Raw genomic sequence first — 16574 nt, forward strand, 5'->3', positions numbered from 1 at the left:
TACCCATGTGACCTCTGCAGTCAATCACTACCCATGTGATCTCTGAAGTCAATCACTAGCTACATGAACTCTGCAGTCAATCACTACCCATGTGATCTCTGAAGTCAATCACTACCCATGTGACCTCTGCAGTTAATCACTACCCATGTGATCTCTGAAGTCAATCACTACCCATGTGATCTCTGAAGTCAATCACTACCCATGTGATCTCTGAAGTCAATCACTATCCATGTGATCTCTACAGTCAATCACTACCCATGTGATCTCTGAAGTCAATCACTAGCTACATGAACTCTGCAGTCAATCACTACCCATGTGATCTCTGCAGTCAATCACTACCCATGTGACCTCTGCGGTCTATCACTACCCATGTGATCTCTGAAGTCAATCACTAGCTACATGAACTCTGCAGTCAATCACTACCCATGTGATCTCTGAAGTCAATCACTACCCATGTGACCTCTTCAGTCAATCACTACCCATGTGATCTCTGAAGTCAATCACTAGCTACATGAACTCTGCAGTCAATCACTACCCATGTGATCTCTGAAGTCAATCACTACCCATGTGACCTCTGCAGTTAATCACTACCCATGTGATCTCTGAAGTCAATCACTACCCATGTGATCTCTGAAGTCAATCACTACCCATGTGATCTCTGAAGTCAATCACTACCCATGTGATCTCTGAAGTCAATCACTAGCTACATGAACTCTGCAGTCAATCACTACCCATGTGATCTCTGAAGTCAATCACTACCCATGTGACCTCTGCAGTCAATCACTACCCATGTGATCTCTGAAGTCAATCACTAGCTACATGAACTCTGCAGTCAATCACTACCCATGTGATCTCTGAAGTCAATCACTACCCATGTGACCTCTGCAGTTAATCACTACCCATGTGATCTCTGAAGTCAATCACTACCCATGTGATCTCTGAAGTCAATCACTACCCATGTGATCTCTGAAGTCAATCACTATCCATGTGATCTCTACAGTCAATCACTACCCATGTGATCTCTGAAGTCAATCACTAGCTACATGAACTCTGCAGTCAATCACTACCCATGTGATCTCTGCAGTCAATCACTACCCATGTGACCTCTGCGGTCTATCACTACCCATGTGATCTCTGAAGTCAATCACTAGCTACATGAACTCTGCAGTCAATCACTACCCATGTGATCTCTGAAGTCAATCACTACCCATGTGACCTCTTCAGTCAATCACTACCCATGTGATCTCTGAAGTCAATCACTAGCTACATGAACTCTGCAGTCAATCACTACCCATGTGATCTCTGAAGTCAATCACTACCCATGTGACCTCTGCAGTTAATCACTACCCATGTGATCTCTGAAGTCAATCACTACCCATGTGATCTCTGAAGTCAATCACTACCCATGTGATCTCTGAAGTCAATCACTACCCATGTGATCTCTGAAGTCAATCACTAGCTACATGAACTCTGCAGTTAATCACTACCCATGTGATCTCTGAAGTCAATCACTACCCATGTGATCTCTGAAGTCAATCACTACCCATGTGACCTCTGCAGTCAATCACTACCCATGTGATCTCTGAAGTCAATCACTAGCTACATGAACTCTGCAGTCAATCACTACCCATGTGATCTCTGCAGTCAATCACTACCCATGTGACCTCTGCGGTCTATCACTACCCATGTGATCTCTGAAGTCAATCACTAGCTACATGAACTCTGCAGTCAATCACTACCCATGTGATCTCTGAAGTCAATCACTACCCATGTGACCTCTGCAGTCAATCACTACCCATGTGATCTCTGAAGTCAATCACTAGCTACATGAACTCTGCAGTCAATCACTACCCATGTGATCTCTGAAGTCAATCACTACCCATGTGACCTCTGCAGTTAATCACTACCCATGTGATCTCTGAAGTCAATCACTACCCATGTGATCTCTGAAGTCAATCACTACCCATGTGATCTCTGAAGTCAATCACTACCCATGTGATCTCTGAAGTCAATCACTAGCTACATGAACTCTGCAGTTAATCACTACCCATGTGATCTCTGAAGTCAATCACTACCCATGTGATCTCTGAAGTCAATCACTACCCATGTGACCTCTGCAGTCAATCACTACCCATGTGATCTCTGAAGTCAATCACTACCCATGTGACCTCTGCAGTCAATCACTACCCATGTGACCTCTGCAGTCAATCACTACCCATGTGACCTCTGCAGTCAATCACTACCCATGTGATCTCTGAAGTCAATCACTACCCATGTGATCTCTGAAGTCAATCACTACCCATGTGACCTCTGCAGTCAATCACTACCCATGTGATCTCTGAAGTCAATCACTACCCATGTGACCTCTGCAGTTAATCACTACCCATGTGATCTCTGAAGTCAATCACTACCCATGTGATCTCTGAAGTCAATCACTACCCATGTGATCTCTGAAGTCAATCACTATCCATGTGATCTCTACAGTCAATCACTACCCATGTGATCTCTGAAGTCAATCACTAGCTACATGAACTCTGCAGTCAATCACTACCCATGTGATCTCTGCAGTCAATCACTACCCATGTGACCTCTGCGGTCTATCACTACCCATGTGATCTCTGAAGTCAATCACTAGCTACATGAACTCTGCAGTCAATCACTACCCATGTGATCTCTGAAGTCAATCACTACCCATGTGACCTCTTCAGTCAATCACTACCCATGTGATCTCTGAAGTCAATCACTAGCTACATGAACTCTGCAGTCAATCACTACCCATGTGATCTCTGAAGTCAATCACTACCCATGTGACCTCTGCAGTTAATCACTACCCATGTGATCTCTGAAGTCAATCACTACCCATGTGATCTCTGAAGTCAATCACTACCCATGTGATCTCTGAAGTCAATCACTACCCATGTGATCTCTGAAGTCAATCACTAGCTACATGAACTCTGCAGTTAATCACTACCCATGTGATCTCTGAAGTCAATCACTACCCATGTGATCTCTGAAGTCAATCACTACCCATGTGACCTCTGCAGTCAATCACTACCCATGTGATCTCTGAAGTCAATCACTAGCTACATGAACTCTGCAGTCAATCACTACCCATGTGATCTCTGCAGTCAATCACTACCCATGTGACCTCTGCGGTCTATCACTACCCATGTGATCTCTGAAGTCAATCACTAGCTACATGAACTCTGCAGTCAATCACTACCCATGTGATCTCTGAAGTCAATCACTACCCATGTGACCTCTGCAGTCAATCACTACCCATGTGATCTCTGAAGTCAATCACTAGCTACATGAACTCTGCAGTCAATCACTACCCATGTGATCTCTGAAGTCAATCACTACCCATGTGACCTCTGCAGTTAATCACTACCCATGTGATCTCTGAAGTCAATCACTACCCATGTGATCTCTGAAGTCAATCACTACCCATGTGATCTCTGAAGTCAATCACTACCCATGTGATCTCTGAAGTCAATCACTAGCTACATGAACTCTGCAGTTAATCACTACCCATGTGATCTCTGAAGTCAATCACTACCCATGTGATCTCTGAAGTCAATCACTACCCATGTGACCTCTGCAGTCAATCACTACCCATGTGATCTCTGAAGTCAATCACTAGCTACATGAACTCTGCAGTCAATCACTAAGTACCCATGTGATCTCTGCAGTCAATCACTACCCATGTGACCTCTGCGGTCTATCACTACCCATGTGATCTCTGAAGTCAATCACTAGCTACATGAACTCTGCAGTCAATCACTACCCATGTGATCTCTGAAGTCAATCACTACCCATGTGACCTCTGCAGTCAATCACTACCCATGTGATCTCTGAAGTCAATCACTAGCTACATGAACTCTGCAGTCAATCACTACCCATGTGATCTCTGAAGTCAATCACTAGCTACATGAACTCTGCAGTCAATCACTACCCATGTGATCTCTGAAGTCAATCACTACCCATGTGACCTCTGCAGTTAATCACTACCCATGTGATCTCTGAAGTCAATCACTACCCATGTGATCTCTGAAGTCAATCACTACCCATGTGATCTCTGAAGTCAATCACTACCCATGTGATCTCTGAAGTCAATCACTACCCATGTGACCTCTGCAGTCAATCACTACCCATGTGATCTCTGAAGTTAATCACTAGCTACATGAACTCTGCAGTCAATCACTACCCATGTGATCTCTGAAGTCAATCACTACCCATGTGACCTCTGCAGTTAATCACTACCCATGTGATCTCTGAAGTCAATCACTACCCATGTGATCTCTGAAGTCAATCACTACCCATGTGATCTCTGAAGTCAATCACTACCCATGTGATCTCTGAAGTCAATCACTAGCTACATGAACTCTGCAGTTAATCACTACCCATGTGATCTCTGAAGTCAATCACTACCCATGTGATCTCTGAAGGCAATCACTACCCATGTGACCTCTGCAGTTAATCACTACCCATGTGATCTCTGAAGTCAATCACTAGCTACATGAACTCTGCAGTTAATCACTACCCATGTGATCTCTGCAGTCAATCACTACCCATGTGATCTCTGCAGTCAATCACTACCCATGTGATCTCTGAAGTCAATCACTAGCTACATGAACTCTGCAGTCAATCATCCACAACGTAAGCTCCGCAGTCAATCACTGGCCACAACAGTGACTTCCTATAACCCTCCAAATTCTATATCATGAATGATAACGGGCCCTATTCCTTTATATCTCAGGGGCCCACATAATTCTCTGTCTAACCTCACGCATTTGTGTTATCGCACCTTAGCGATTCACAACCCCAACGAAAACTGTTGAGCTGATTTTTTAGTTGCCGTTTGAAATATTGGAGGAGAATTTTGGAGACCAGAACTGTTTTGTGTCTTTTCTTCATTTATCTTTGTTTCTTCTGCTTTTGTTGTCATCCGATCTATTACAGTCATGAACATATGCAAATTACCGCTTAACATAAATCAATTCCTACCGCCAGCGGAGCCGGTGGTACAGTAATGCGCCGAAGATGAGCTTAGAAATCATTATATTTCCACCTCAATTTCACTGACAAGTCTGCGAGTGAGATTACTGGGCATGTGAGCAGATTAGTCTACGGGAGGAGTGTGACTGGGAATCAGACGGAAAGTTAATTTTGGTGTAACGATATCATTCTAGAAAATCGGCTCTGATGAAAAATTGTGGAAAGTGTCCAAAATGTCTGCAAATTGAGAGCGTAATCCCACTGTATATACTTTATAGCCTTAGATAATGAACACGGGCGACAAAAATGCAAATATATAAAGAAAAAAAAAACAGAAGAAAAGAAATGTAAAAAGTTCAGGGATAAAATGTAACATTTTATACAACCCCTATGTTATTCATAGATATGTAAAAGTTGGGGGGTTGGCGAGCTGGGATGAAGGTTACGTTGGAAAAATTTGGCAAGGGCACCAATCTAATTGTTTCCAGAGATGAGTAGTGTGAGATGAAAAGCTTTAAAGAAAATGATAATTTTGCGATACTCTGTCATGAGATGTCTATGTGTGACCACCAAGTGGTTGTAATGTGTATTGCAGCCTATTCAGGATTTTACCTGCACGTTATGATAATGCGTTAAAAAGAGAGAAGTCCGTTTTTTGTTTTTTTTTTTTATGAATTTTCTTGTATTATTATTTTTTTTAATTTAAATCCTGCTTCGTGTTCTTTTTTAATTATGTTTCCTGAAATTATTTTATATTTCTGGACTTCCTAAAAGTAATCTGCTGGCTTTTTCTTGCTATATAATCGGACAACAGCATGATGTAGGGACAGAGACCCTGATTACATGGATGTGTCACTTAGTTTACTGGGCACAACAGTTGTGACATAATCACAGTTTTCTCTGCTGTAGATCTGGCAGAGCTCGGAATGCTGAGCCCTGTATAACCCCGCCCACACCACTGATTGGCAGCTTTTAGTGTACATTGTTTTTGCAATCACTGCAGGAGTTGGTTTGGACCAGGAGGCACGAGACATCTAGTCTCCGGCTAACAAAACACTAATTTTATTGAAACAGCAAAACACAGGCCAGTATGTGACACATTGCTGGAATCAGGGTCTCCGCCTCTACATTGTGCTGCTCTCAGATTACACTACAGAACCTGACAGATTCTCTGTAAGGGTTGCCAATCTTCTGGGCACCAGAGAAGCCTTCTGAAAGGAACTTCTCTTGGAAAGTAATTTTTGCGAGGGTCTGGGATATGCCTAACAGTCACCTCTCATGAGATAAGGGCAAAAGCAAAGATCCTTAAAAGGGCAAAATAGGTTCAAAGAGCATTTCAAATGTGGCTGGCCTGTAGCTGAAAAGGATAGATAGAGAAGTGATGCCATCTGCTTTTAGCCAATCAGCTTAGTTGAAGATTTTCTCGGCAGTGATGATAGGCTGAAAGCTGCTCTTCACTGCTCCTCCCAAAACTCCTTTTCAGATCAATACCCGATACAGTCATGAGAAAAAAATAAGTACACTCTTTTTTAATTTTATGGTTTTACTTTTCAGAACATAATAAATAAAAGGTCTTAAAGATGGATAAGTAAATCCTTAAATTAACAACAGTAAATTAAAAATTACAGTGTGTCTTTATTTATTTACCAAAAACGCTTCAAAGTGCAGAAATAGTGTGTGAAAAATTAGGTACATCCTTACTGCTTCCATGAGAATTAAGAAGGTGAAAAAAAGTCAGTTTTTGCTAAGTGAATGTCTGTAAAATGAACAAGTCAGCTGCCAGACCAGCAAAATGCCAGAACTTCTGCTTTTATAAAGGTGGTCATGAATTAATAGCCACCAGGGACCAAGCCTTGATGTAAACCAGTTGTACAGGAGGAGGGGTCCCCAGTGGTTTCTCCTTGCCCGCTGCTTTGGATTGACAGGTCTCTCTCTATAGGTGAACGTACGCGGACGACTTAAGTACAAACGTGTCAATCCAGGGCAGAAGTTGACTTAAGTAAGTTTTTCTCCGAAACGCAGCAGTGTTTTAGAGTCAAACACGTCTGGCTGAGTTCATAGAGCCAGTGCCTGATACATGATGTCCACAGATTGGGCAGAATGTATCAGCTGACAAGTTATCTTTGATAATTTTTTAGCACTAAGTGTGACTACCTTTATAAAAAGCTGAAGTTTTGGCAGCTTGCTGGTCTGAATCATTCACTCATGTGTTAACACAATGCCAGAAAGAAAAGGCATCAGCAATAATCGTAGAGAGCAAATTGTTTCTGACCATCAATCTGAAAAGGGTTATAAGGCCATTTCGAAACTCTTTGGAGTCCATCATTCTACTATGAGAGAGATTATTCAGAATTAGAAAGCATTACAGAGAGTTGACAATCTTCCCAAGAGTGGATGTCTTAGCAAATTTATCCCACAGTCAGATTGGGAAAGCTCAATGAAAATGCAAAAAAAAAAAACCCAAGAGCTTCAGCTCGGAATCTAAAGGCCTCAAAGTGTGAAATGCTCGGGTTCATGACAGTACAAAGTACTGCCACAATGAACGGAAGCAGATTTATAAAGTGTGTGCTAAAATCCCTCCAGAATAAGGACACGATGAAGCTTGTTGTACAGTATGCTTTTATTCATCTGAGTTTGTAGTTACCTAATTTTTAAAACTTTTATAGAGCAGATTTTTTTTATTATGTCCTGATATACAAAAAAGGTGGCTACTTTGAAGAATCGAGAATATAAGACATAATTTCAGTTGTTTCACACTTTTTTGTTGAGTATATAATTCCACATGTGTTAATTCATAGTTTTGATGCCTTCAGAGTGAATGTACAATTTTCATAGTCATGAAAATACAGAAAAATCTTTAAATGAGAAGGTGTGTCCAAACTTTTGGTCTGTACTGTATAAAACCATAGAATTCACAGAAGGTGTACTTATTTTTTTTTTTCCATGACTATATGTTATTGCAGCAGTGGTTTTAGGCACAAATCAACAGAAGAAATTATCGTTTACCTACTAGTTTAACCCATTATGAGCTTCTTGAAGGTGCTACGGAGCAGCTCACGACTTCGGTGTCGGTGTCGTAAGCGGAGATCTGGTCATTGTAGGAGAACTTGCGAGTATAAAGTAAAAGTTAGGCTTATGGGGGTCCAGATAATTAGTGGGTACAATATAGTGGGTACAGGTGATCTCAAGCTTAGGGGAACCCAAAACGTCCAATACCCTTAAAGACCAGTTAAAGTTGAATACTTTGCATCACTGAGAACAGCGCACCCCAGCAATGTTTCCTTCCTCTCCATCAGTGGACTTGCTGGTGGCAAGAGATCTGGGTCTGCCGATTAAAGTTCCCCAATTAGAGGGATCCTAATGAAGATCTAAGGTGCGTTGGATATTAATGCTGAGACGTTTTAGGTCATGTACCCCAAAAATACTCCAGCATCTGTCATTAAACACTGCTGAGATATCACCGGCCATATCTCTGCTGTTCCATAAACCCATCGCTTTTTATCATAACCCACAGGCTCATCATAGATGCATACATACAAAGCTAAAATGACAAATGAACGAGAGTTAGAAAAAAAAATCTTTAAGAAATGACATGCCAGCCATTACTTGACAAAACTGAGCTCTGACTTGGAGTGACATGCCCCAGGAACGTCGTCTCCAGTGAACCAGCTGCCGCGCTAATGAGCATGAAATTAGAAATAAAAATGCCAAAAGGTATGATCGGGCTTGATTGGTATTGATGTTGTCATGGTGATGTCTTGGCGCACCTGTTTACTTGAATAAACGACCTAGAAAACTGTAAACATGGAGACGAGCCTCAGACCGGCAGGTCCAAGCACACAAAAGTGAATCTACAGACACGTGATAAGCAGTCAATATATCCAGTCTACCCAATACACCTGTAATGGGCCCCTCCAATCACCTGCTGGCCAATAACAAATCCGTCTGCCCAAATGGAAGGAGAATTGGACACCGATCGATGACTTCACAATTGGAAGTTTCAGACTTCTAATTTTCTCATCCCTATTGCATCTGTATCTCTTCAGATGAATCTTTTTGGGGACCATTGGTGGTAACACGCTTCAACTTCCTAACTAGGCGTTCATCAGATATCTGGATTTGATGGGGCTGATACTAGATGAAGAACACTCTCACGGAAAGGGGGCTCACTGGGTGAGGTGGATCCTCTAAACCCAAGGTCCTGTGGTTACATGGGCCACAGGCATCTGTGTAGCAGATGTTTGAGGTACGCATGCCAAAAAACGGTTAGCAGTGGTAATCAACTGGGAGCCACAGTCAGACTGCAGAGTTACTGAAGACCACATGCAGACTAGAGACTCAAGGACTGGAAGTAGTAGGCAGATTGTAGAGTTACTGAAGACCACAGGCAGACTAGAGACTCAAGGACTGGAAGTAGTAGGCAGATTGTAGAGTTACTGAAGACCACATGCAGACTAGAGACTCAAGGACTGGAAGTAGTAGGCAGATTGTAGAGTAACTGAAGACCACATGCAGACTAGAGACTCTAGGACTGGAAGTAGTAGGCAGATTGTAGAGCTGCTGAAGACCACAGGCAGACTAGAGACTCAAGGACTGGAAGTAGTAGGCAGATTGCAGAGTTACTGAAGACCACAGGCAGACTAGAGACTCAAGGACTGGAAGTAGTAGGCAGATTGTAGAGTTACTGAAGAGCACAGGAGGCTGGAAACTCTAGGACTGGAAGTAGTAGGCAGATTGTAGAGTTACTGAAGACCACAGGCAGACTAGAGACTCAAGGACTGAAAGTAGTAGGCAGATTGTAGAGTTACTGAAGAGCACAGGCAGACTAGAGACTCTAGGACTGGAAGTAGTAGGCAGATTGTAGAGTTACTGAAGAGCACAGGCAGACTAGAGACTCTAGGACTGGAAGTAGTAGGCAGATTGTAGAGTTGCTGAAGAGCACATGCAGACTAGAGACTCTAGGACTGGAAGTAGTAGGCAGATTGTAGAGTTGCTGAAGACCACAGGCAGACTAGAGACTCTACGACTGGAAGTAGTAGGCAGATTGTAGAGTTACTGAAGACCACAGGCAGATTAGAGACTCTAGGACTGGAAGTAGTAGGCAGATTGTAGAGTTGCTGAAGAGCACAGGCAGGCTGGAAACTCAAGGACTGGAAGTAGTAGGCAGATTGTAGAGTTGCTGAAGACCCCAGCAGACTAGAGACTCAAGGACTGGAAGTAGTAGGCAAACTGCAGAGTAACAAACCAGTAAGGGGATAACACATGTTCCTTCTTCTGGCTACTGTTTGTTGTCACTATAGAAGAGTGAATCTTTAAAATTGAATTTAAGACATATTTACTTAATCTGGATTGGGAGGGTGCAATAAAATCTAACTGAAAGGGTTAAAAAAATCCTCACCTCTCCACCGCACCCCCAGTATCTGTCACTTCATGCATGGAGAGCCTGTGTGTTGTGACTGTCATAAAGCCACGACACATGCAGCTGTGGCGCCGGACGCCTGATTATCAGGAGCGATCCAGGTATCTGGGTTCCCGCTATTTGGTAAGCTCTATTAGCGACCCAGATAAGGAGGGATCCGACGATATTCGCTCATATCCACTCCTCTACAGTCTTCTTCTCCCTCTTAGTTTTCTGGAAGGTGCCGCCAGGGACTGGACTCTACGAAGTCCAGTTAATTGTTTTTGAAAATTTTCCAGCACGTTTCCAGCAAAATAGTGGTCAACAACATTTGTGCGTATCGAATCCCCTAAAATTTGGATTTGTAAAAATTTGGGGAAATTTGTTAGAAGTTTTGGCAAAATTTGTATGATATTTGATTCGTTTGTGATCGGTTTATTAATCTCAAGCTGAGGGAAATCCTCAGGTTCCCCTCCTACAGTCCCCCTCTAACTTGTAGAGGATGTAATGACACATTCATGTACGAGTTATCGCTACCATTGTCGATAGTCTTCTGTTTAGATCTTTTGTGGGGATTTCCACTTTCCTCGATGCAAGATCACCGTCGAGCAGCCATTAAGTTAGCGGCAGCCTCTTAATTACTGAACACTGAGCATTGCATTCAGCCCGGATGCACACACTCCGCATCAGCCTCCTTAATAACCTCTGATGGCAATGAAAAGAAGCTCCTGCGAGGAAGGTGTGCCGGGTTTAATTAAAGCAATTAGTGATACATGTGAGACTTGTGTTTTACATTCCGTGTCTGCTTTAGATCACCGGAGCTGACTAAAAGCTTCCTGGATTACCCGCCTCGTGTTCCTAGGAAATTACAGTATTCATGTCAGAGACTTCCGGACCGATGGATGCGTTAGCCGGGTGGTGAACCGCTGCTCGGATTCCGACTCGGTGACAATGTGAATATTAAGGCTCATACTTGCTAATACCGTATCATCAGTCAGCTATGGGGCGATGCGTTACCTATGGAGTCACATGAAGGATTTTACTCATGGGTTCCATAACATCCCCTCAATGACCAGTCCTGAAAAAAAAGCCTCAATAATGAGCAGATTTTTTTTTTTTCAATTTTTGTCTCTTTGCATTTCAGATTTTTTTTTTAAATTTTTACACTGTTGTGGCTGCACTAGTTTTATTTAAGAGTATAATTCACAAAAATGCCCATAAATAAATATATCCCTAATCAGGGAAATAAAGACCACTAATTCAATACACCTATGTCACATCTTTGGAAATGAAAATGAATATAATCCCAAAGCAAGTGGTACTTTTTTTGCTAAAATTTATTTTTATTATAAACAATTAAAATATATGACAATAACAGAAAAAAGATGCTGGAACCCAAAAAGAGGGACACTATATCCATAGGAAAAACATCCACCATAGTATTTTAGCACTACTACATATTATATCTTTATATATAACACTGTATCACTTGCAATGCAAGGGCACCTACTGGGGAAGTGGGGCTAAGTTACCCTGTGATTAAGCTTGTAAATGTAAATAGCACAGCCGTGCTTAATAGCCAACACTCTAAGATGTCTTTTATAAATTCCCTGCGGTGGTACAATAAACATGCAAAGATAATGCCAATGAAGAGTGAGATAAGTACAAATTTACCTGTAGTGTGCTGTGTGGTGTTTCCTCGGCGTCCCTCTGCCTCGACGCGCGTTTCGCCAGATGCTTCTTCGGGAGGCGTATTTAAGAGTATTAGGTTTTGGTTTCTACGTGTAAATTAATCACGTTGCGATTTATGGAATTTTCTTTTTCGGTTTTAAAAAACTAATTTTGGTATTGTTATTAGACATCAGCGAATCATCCAAAATGTGCTTCAAGGAAATTCTCTCAAATTGGGCGGCAGATTTAAGTTGGTTGGAATAAAAGCGGTCAAATAAGGGGTTAAACTATTGTACTCACCTGTCCTGTCACCGCATATTCCCTCCTAGTCCTCCGATAGATTCTGATGGATCTCTGCTCCAGGACGGATGTTCTGGGGCTGATTTGGCCTCGTCGTCAGGTGCGTCGTTCTATACGTGACATAAACATCGGAAAATCCGGACCAATGTGAAAACCAATACGAAGAAAGCAGAGGACTGGTGGAGGTGCAATACTCATTGGATACAATACTTTATTATTTTTAAATCCCTTCCTGACCATATAAAGAATCCAGAAAAATGTCGACCTTTCTCCTGAATTTGTGATAATCGAATCCCAAACAGTATTTGAATTTTGGCAAATCCAAATGTTTTAGGTGTTTACTAACAAATCTGACTAGTTATAATTATTTGTGATAATTGATATATTTTATCTTATGTTCACATAAGATAATTCACGGAATAATTTATAAATAATTCTGCAAGTTTTTACCATTGTTGATACCTAACATAAGTTTGTTTTTTGCTTGCTTGTTTTTCTGTTACATATTTCTAAAGATGCTATTGACATGAAATTCTCACCAGATGCCAGTAACAATGCATCCAATCCACACAGGCAAAGAAATCAAAAGGTCTTGAATAGGGATAGGCGGACCCATGGATGTTTGGGTCAGCCGAACTTTTCGGGTACCAGAACTTGATCCCGAACCCAGACCCCATTCAAATGGGAGGGCCTGAACATCCGGCAGTTCCCTCACGGTCGTCTGTGTGACAACATAGGAAACAACAGCTCTGATCTGCGGTAACCAAACTGACATCATCACCGGTCACAGCGCTTTGGTTCCCACGCTGTCACACAGATGACAGCGTGTGAAGCGTGTGAGCCAGCAGCTGTGACTGGAGGTGAAAAGGTTATCCCCGGTAACTACTACTCTCATCAGAATTTGCCTGTTCTCATTGATAGAGGTGAGAGGAGGCGACACTGATGAGAGTATTTAGCAGCCGACGCCTGTGCATAGTAAGAAATATGTTAGTTATATCAAATTAGTGCAATGCGTGTGTAGTTTATTATACATGAATTTAGCTAATAAATAAAGAAAGAAAAAAATGGCATGGGTCCCCTTATTTTTAATACCCAGCTGAGGGAAAGCAGACAGCTGTGGGCAGGTGTTAACAGCTCACAGCTGTCTACGTAGCCTTTACTGGTTATTAAGGGTTAGGTGTTACCCAGTTTGGCGCTTTTTAGAAAAATAAATACATAAAAGAATGGTGATTTGTAACCTGTGCCATACTAAAAACACCAGGGACCTGACCACCATCAGCATGATGAGGCACATGAAATCAAAGCACTCAACTAGGTGGGCCAAACACATGGGTCCACAATCACTGTCTCCAGGTTACACCACTGCCCCTTCCCGTGCTATGTGCTTGCCAATGCTCTCTCCATGACACATGCACAAATGCTTCCCACCCTCCACCTGTCGTTACACATTCGCAAGCACCATCAGCAACCATGTATAATTCCTAATCCCAGTGCAGCGTTTAGCTGTCCCTAACTAGGTCTTGGAAGACAAGTGAAAATAACCAGCCATCCACTCAGTTACTGGGAAGATATACTTAATCATCGATATGTGGACAAGTGCTTGTGGCCAGGGACGCTACATTTCCCTGACGGCACGCTGGGTGAACCTTGTGGAGGCCGGAACTGATTCACACCCTGGGATCACACACTATCAACGCTAAGGATGGTGGGCCTTGTTCCATCATGACTTCCTCCACCTCCCCTCTTCCTCCTCCATCTCCAAATTATCATCTCGGAGCATGTTGTCCATATCAGTCGAAATCAGGAAGCACTGGAGCTCTGCTTTGGTGAAGCTACAAAAGGCTCTGAAGAAACTAATTTGTTTAGGAGACAAACAGCACACCGCCGCAGAGTTGTGAAAAGGTATAACAAATCAGACAGATGTCTGGCTCTCGCCACTGAACCTACAACCACGCATGGAGAGGAAAAAACATACACAGGCAGAAAAACAGGATCCAGCACAGGAGGCCACTCTAGCTAAATAGGACAGGATAGGACAGAGTTCTGTGCGGTCAGTATTAAAACCCTTCAAAAATATCCACAGCAGAATATACAAAAACTTCCTACATCTAACTAAAGATGTAGGAGCGTATATCTGCAACTCCAGCGAATCCTACAATCAGAGCAGGAATACAAACAAAAACAAGCACACAGCAGTGTGCCACAGACACAAAAAACCAAACACTTATCTTTGCTGAATTTGGCAGCTAGCAGGAGAAGCCAGAAAGTGATCCAACACTTCACAAGGAACATTGACAACTGGCAAGGGCTAATGAATCCTGCACACTTAAATATCCCAGTCAGAACAGCAATTAGCAGATACACCTGGCCAGGACTGCGACTCAGAGACAACTGCATTCCCACCTACAACCACTGGAGGGAACCCAAGAGCAGAATTCACAACACAGCTGCTGCCGATCTGGCAGTGCTGCATTGGTGCTTGCAAGTGCCAGCTTCAGAAGGAAAGGCGTGCCCTCTGTAGGAGTGAAGCTGGTGCAGGCTGAACCTGGAATTAATCCAGTGAACTCATAAATTCGGACAAACAACCGCACTCAGAAAATGTATTCAGATTGCATCAGAAGAGTGAAGTATTTATTGAGTAACACCACAGTGGTCAATGGGGTTCTGAGGTAACGTTTCAACCCTATGGGTCTTTATCAAACCTCACTTACTAAGTAGAGAATGATAGGGGAGAGAGGAGGACGCTTGTCCAATGGACGGAGACAGAGGCTCCACAAAGTATCCAAACTAGCTGGAAGGTGCGAGGGTCTGGTACGGCACAGACAGGGGGCAGGGTCCCTAGAGGCACTGTGGGTCCCGCAGGAGGAGAAAAGCCAACCCATATGTAGGCTTTGCGGAGAGAGGTGTCCATATTCACCCAAGCATACAGACATTGGCCTTCGGTAAGTGTTCACATTTGGACAAGGAGGTCAGGGACCCATCAGTTTAATGAGACCACCTTGACGATGGTTGATGGGATTACACTATTTGGCCAAATTCTGTGCTAAGCGTCTCGAAAAATTTTTCCTAATGTTCAAAAAGCCAGTGTGCTATTCATATTTCATGTATTTCATATTTGACGTGTTTTGGCACGATAGAGTGCAACCTTTTCTTGTATTTTATAGGGTCATGAGGCGGTCCTGACTCAAACTTTTAAGAGGGTCATCTTGGAACCCTTGCTCTTATTATCTTTGCTCCTTTTCTTTGGCTCCACCCATGACAACACACTTCTTCTGCTTTCCGCATGCCACGTGGCGTGATAATGGCGGTTACCAAACAGTTCAATAAAGTTTATGGCACACAGGACCCGGTGGTACTGGGCTACGTCGATCCTGTTCGTGACGCCAAGTTCCAACGCCCACCAGTGCCGTGGGGCCCTCACAACCGGGTCGGACAGTTCTTTGGGGAAGTCACGGCCCTGTGACTTCCCCAAAGAACCATCCGACCCGCTTCCGAGTACCCCACGGCACTGGTGGGCATCGCATAAGCATAGGTATAGCTGTGTAGGTGTTTGTCTAACACCTTTTTATTTTTTAGAGATCCGATGAGCCAGTCATGAGATAGTTAATGTAAAACTCATATGCAAATCAGCCGGAAATACACAGTGGGTGTGTCAGTTCACTTAGACTTCTTCCATTGCCACGCCCCCAGTGCACTTCCAGTGTTTGATTTCTCTGCAGCGCTTCCGCAGGGCAAATAAGGTAGTACACGCACCCTATTAAAGTCAATGAAGGGCTCCATAAAAAGCATCCTACCTCTCTCCAGAGAGAAAAATATTACTTTTATATCTGTTCTCCAAATTGTCTGACAGATAAAGAGGTTACATGAGTCCTCTCGCTCTATTAAAGGGATTGTCCACTAATGGCTGCAGTGGGCACATGACAAGAGGCACAACACTAACATCACAGGCATGGCCCAGGTCCAAGAGGTCATTTATTTAGCAATTAATTAGTGAACAACCCCTGTAATTCAGAAAGCACCAATAACATATTTTCTAGCCCAAACAGCTCCTTTAATAACTTTTTTAAAACTATTTTTATGAAAACATAAAATTATAGATAAATTGTGGTTGTGAATCTTTACGGGCAAAGTGATTCAGGGGGACACAGATGTTTTATGGATGTGCGGAGTGAACGAGCAAAGAGACATTAAGTATCAATTAGGGAGA

Source organism: Ranitomeya imitator, chromosome 5, assembly GCF_032444005.1.
Source record: "Ranitomeya imitator isolate aRanImi1 chromosome 5, aRanImi1.pri, whole genome shotgun sequence".
Lineage (NCBI taxonomy): Eukaryota > Metazoa > Chordata > Amphibia > Anura > Dendrobatidae > Ranitomeya > Ranitomeya imitator.